Consider the following 6,000-nt stretch of genomic DNA (forward strand, 5'->3'; position numbering starts at 1 on the left):
CAAATGTTACATGATAGGTCTGTATTGTTTGTATGGCAGGGGCTATGCTATCTTATGTTACAGTCAAATGTTACATGATAGGTCTGTATTGTTTGTATGGCAGGGGCTATGCTATCTTATGTTACAGTCAAATGTTACATGATAGGTCTGTATTGTTTGTATGGCAGGGGCTATGCACCTGTCTCATTCTTGCTGCTGAATTTTGATATGTTTGTAAAAGAAACTACAACAGGGTGCTATCTGAGTGCAGGAGCATGTCTTATATGCAGAGAGAAGTAATAGCGCCAACTTGTATTACAATGAACCAACTTTCTATTAACCAATGAAATCCAAAAAGTCAAAGTAAATGTTAAAGGAGCAACTTGGGATGGGTTGTTTGTCATCAGGGATGCAACAGAGAAACCCAACATCCCACAATATTTTGGCTATGTTGCACACTACAATGCATTTTACATGAAGATGTTATTAAATTTAGGATATTCCATGTAAAATCCACACTACCCCTGTGGAAGGTTTTGGAAATATCTTCCACAGAGGGAGTATGAATTTCAAATGGAACTAACACATTACACAGCTCCATTTGAATTTCACACATCCTATTAGAAGGATTCAACCTGAATCTCACAGGGTGTGTGAAATTCAAATGGATTTACCTAATATGTTCATTCCCTTTGACATTCATACTCCCCCTGTAAGATATTTCCAAAATCTTCAACAGGGGTAGTGTGGATTTTAAATAGAATAGCCCAATGTTCTTGCAGTCACACAAGCAAAGCTTGGAATTTTATTTATCCACGGATTGTCTGGAAAAAATCTTTAGATCAGATACATCTTGATATGTTCCATTACGTCAGAAATCACCAAAGGACAGATTTTGGTTTTGGATTTCCACTTATTTGAATCACTAGACAAACTTGTTTATATCTTATGTTACAGTCAAATGTTACATGATAGGTGTGTATTGTTTGTATGGCAGGGGCTATGCTATCTTATGTTACAGTCAAATGTTACATGATAGGTCTGTATTGTTTGTATGGCAGGGGCTATGCTATCTTATGTTACAGTCAAATGTTACATGATAGGTCTGTATTGTTTGTATGGCAGGGGCTATGCTATCTTATGTTACAGTCAAATGTTACATGATAGGTCTGTATTGTTTGTATGGCAGGGGCTATGCTATCTTATGTTACAGTCAAATGTTACATGATAGGTCTGTATTGTTTGTATGGCAGGGGCTATGCTATCTTATGTTACAGTCAAATGTTACATGATAGGTCTGTATTGTTTGTATGGCAGGGGCTATGCTATCTTATGTTACAGTCAAATGTTACATGATAGGTCTGTATTGTTTGTATGGCAGGGGCTATGCACCTGTCTGATTCTTGCTGCTGAATTTTGATTGGTTTGTAAAAGGAACAGGGTGCTGTGAGTGTGAGAGCATGTCTTATATGCAGAGAGAAGCAATAGCTGCAATTTGTATTACAATGAACCAACGTTCTATTAACCAATGAAATCCAAAAAGTCAGAGTAACATTAAAGGAGCAACTTGGGATGAGGTGTTTGTCATTAGAAATGCAACAAAGAAAACCACCATCTCACAATATGTTGGTTATGTTGCACACTACAATGCATTTTACATGAAGATGCTATTTATTTATATTACACATACAATGGGCTATACCGTTTAAAAATCCACACTACCCCTGTTGAAGGTTTTGGAAATATGTTTCCACGAAGGGAGTATGAATTTCAAATGGAACAAACACATAAGGCAGCTCCATTTGAATTTCACACACCCTATGAGAAATATTTACCTGAATCTTCCACTGAAGGAGGGCGAGTTTCAAATGGAGCTGCTAATGCGTTCGTTCCCTTTGAAATTCACACTCCCCCTGTGGAAGATATTTCCAAAATCTTCCACAGGGGTAGTGTGGATTTTAAATGGAACAGCCCAATGTTCTTGCAGTCACCAGGGCCGGATTTACCATAGGGCCAGATGGGTCCAGGCCCAGGGCCCACAAATTTTGGGGGCCCCCAAAATTGCCCTGTGCAATGTGCATCTTCCATTTTAGCCAAAAAACACCATGTTTTTGGTCAAAACAGGGTACAAAAATTGCACAATTTTTGGCAAGAAGCGCCAAGACTGGCCTACTATTTAGCCAAATTCAGCTTCAATTTGGGCTAAAATTGAATTCACGCGCAAATATCCTAGTAGAATCTAAATCTAAAAACTTGAGTGCACATACCTTCCTCACTGTGCGTTTGGGGGCCTCCAAATTTTGGCCTGGCCCAGGGCCCCCCAAAAGGTAAATGTGGCCCTGGCAGTCACACCGAGCAAAGCTTGGAATTTTATTTATCCACAGATTGTCTGGAAAAAATCTTTGGATCAGATACGTATTGATATGTTCCATTACGTCAGAAATCACCAAAGGACAGACTTTTCGTTTCGGATTTCCACTTATTTGAATCACTAGACAAACTTGTCTATATCTTATGTTACAGTCAAATGTTACATGATAGGTCTGTATTGTTTGTATGGCAGGGGACATGCACCTGTCTGATTCTTGCGGCTGAATTTTGATATGTTTGTAAAAGGAACTACATCAGGGTGCTACCTGAGTGCAAGAGTATGTCTTATATGCACAGAGATGTAATAGCTGCAATTTGTATTTATATACAATGAACCAACTTTCTATTAACCAATGAAATCCAAAAAGTCAATGTAACATTAAAGGAGCAACTTTGGATGGGGTATTTGTCAACAAAGAAAACCAGCATCTAATAATATGTTGGTTATGCTGCAGATGCTATTCAAATTGACATGACGGGGTACAGCTTTTACCACTATGCCGAAGTTCGACATTAAAGAGTGATATAGTTGACCTATCTGGTCTCTATCATACTTGTTAAGAAAATAGAGAACGTATAGGACTTGAATGAATAATGTGTGATGCTTCTGGCAAGATTTCACAAGACAATTCTAAAAAAAAAATCATTTGACATATAAAACAGAGAATCAGATATATTCTGTACAAAATATAGTGCCTATTAAAGCCATAATGTACGATTTCCGTCCAATTTTATTTTGTTATTCTTTACCCAAGTAATTTTAGTAATAACTGTCAGGAAGGGTTTCTGCCCATTGTAAGCATAAATGTGACATGATCAAGGGGAATGAGTCGCATGTCGATCCTGGACGAAAATGAGTTTTACATAGGTTTCTAAAAAGGACATTTAGAGCTTTCTGAAACTGAAAATCCCAAGCTGATACGCCTTTTTCTTTGCAAAGTTACAACACTTTATCAATCGCTGAAAACAAAATAAAACAAAAGGATTTTGACACTCGCCAGTATCTCAAAATCAATGTTAGCGACATCCGACTCATTCCCCTTGATCGTGTTACTAAGGTAAAGTGACAAAAAAAACCTGCACTGTCTATTTTGGCAGTTTAACATGGAGTTCTATGGGGGACTTAAAGTCATATTATGACTATAAATCACAATTTGTTTGTTGTCCTACAAATGCAACAAATTTGGCCGAATCCATTTAGGTGTAAGTTGGGACATGTGTACACATTACAAATAGAGCAAAAACTCAGGTTTGAAAAATTATGGCCAATTTCATGTTATAAGATCGTACATTATGGCTTTAAACTGCTTTCCAGGCCGGTCACTTACTGATATTGACAGGGAAGGAATGTGCAGTGATCATGATTCCCATGTTCTGCGTTGTTCGCGCCTCTCTGGCAATTCTCTTAGCCCCAGAGATATTGAATTTTTTTTTCTCCAGAAATCTTAGCTATATAACTCGTATTTCCTTGAATCAAATTGAATCCACCGCATGAAGTATAACATAATGCCTATGTGTGTTCCTCCTTTCATAAGCTGCCTGTTTTATTCCTATTTCTCAGAAATCATGTTTTATAGTATTGTTTTCCAGCTCAGCTTACCTACAGGGAGTACATATAATATTGTCTCGTCAAAATTTGAAATTTGATGCTGTGTTATGAAAAACTATTGGGTTGTTCCAGTTGAAATCCACAGAATGGGTCAGGTGACTCTGTTTGAAATCTACATTCCATGTGTGAGAGATTAAAGCAATAATGTGTGATTTGCATAAATCATAGATTCTTATCATTGATCACATTATCCCCTTTTTATTTCGAGCCAAACAAATGAGGAATAACGAAGAAAATTGTGATTTCATTCCAACGTCTACAATGCGTGTACTAAACGCTCGCCGATCACATGTAACTGCACGGAGCATCGCGCTCGACGTGTGTACATACATCCACGGTACATGTTAGCAAACAGTCGATCGATGAACTCTAAAAAACCTGGTTGACCCGGTTTTAATACAAAAAGTTAAATTTTACTGTTATCAAAGCACTTCAGGCTTGTATTTTAGTATACCACTGGGCATTATAATCATGCAAAAAGTAGAAATCCTTGTAAAATTGAGGGTGTCGCTGTGAAGCAAATCGCACATTCCCAGCTAACCAAAAAACGTTTTCTGAACGTTGTGAGAACGTACCGTTGACGTTTTCTAGACGTTTTGATAAAACGTTTTTAAAACGTAATTTTGTGGAGGGTTTTGACGTTTTAAAACGTTATTAAAGACGTTCTAAAAACGTTTTCACAACGTAAAAGACGTTTTAAGGCCTATCTTTCCGTTACCCAAGACGTATCCAGGACCTAGAGAAAACGTATTGGACGTTCTAGCACGCAACTAACGTACTAAGAACGTTGCAGAAACGTCCAAAACGTCCTGAAAACGTTATAGCAACGTAAAAAACGTATTGGAGGATGCATTACTCACCACCAGAAAACGTATGTTACGTTTCTACTACGTTTTTAGAACGTTTTCTTGACGTTTTAGTGACGCTTAGAAAACGTGCTATGTTTTATTAGTTAAAAGTCCAAAACAAATATCAAATATTATCAAATTAGGCCAATACAAAATTCATGAAACAAATTAGTTTGGCAAATTAGTGATACTTACGACTTACACGACACATAATAAATCACACAAGACAATTAATGTTGATTTGATGTGTGATTCATTAAACTTTATTCCTGTGTATGAATATTATTCTTCATTCATTTTCGTTGAAAATACTGCTGAAACATAAATTAATTTTATACAAACATGCTATGCAAAATCACCCCATGGAACATGTGGAACTTGTGTTACCATGTATCGAGTCAACTATTGTCATGACCATTGATGACTGTTTATATACACTCTATTACTCGATTTATAATAATTATTGTTTAATACATATGCATGGATGGAATACTCATGAAACCCGATTATTGTACATTTATAGGATAAAAAGTTTTAAAACATGATTTATATACATGAAACCCTCAAATATATATAAGTTACTATTTATAATTGAAGACAGAATAATATTCAAAAGACTAGTTTATGTATAATGTCCTGTCAACCAGACCAAAAATGCCGTTCTGCGCAGGTCAGCAACCAATCACACCGCGCCTTTGCCCTGACGTCAGACGCAAACTAATGTTTTCAATTCGGTCTTCAGTTAAATTCGACAAACTTAATTGATTACTCTCACGCATTAAAAGCGCAGTTAACACTCTAAGAAATAAAGGTTCTAAAAAGATTCTAAAGTTGTCTTCTCAAGAGAACCCTTAGACGTTTTCTAAAGAACCAAATATGGTTCCAAGACCATCGAAAATGGCCCCCAAGAGGTTCAAGATCTAAGAGGTCGGGTTCTCCTGAGATGACAATTATTTCTTAGTGAGTTGATGATGACTAGACTTGAAAGTGCTCGTAACTTTTGCCAACACTTTGCTAAAATTAAGTCATAATTATTGTTCATGGTTTACTTTAATTTTGTAGAATTTTGCCATAGGCCTACTGTGTTCGTAATGAGTTATAATGTCTAGCCCCTTTGTAATTTAATTCGCATTTTTGCAAAGTAACGTGGTCCGGTTTGACACTATGACAAGAACGTATTTGCGCGATGTTGAC

Source organism: Amphiura filiformis, chromosome 10, assembly GCF_039555335.1.
Source record: "Amphiura filiformis chromosome 10, Afil_fr2py, whole genome shotgun sequence".
NCBI classification, from domain to species: domain Eukaryota; kingdom Metazoa; phylum Echinodermata; class Ophiuroidea; order Amphilepidida; family Amphiuridae; genus Amphiura; species Amphiura filiformis.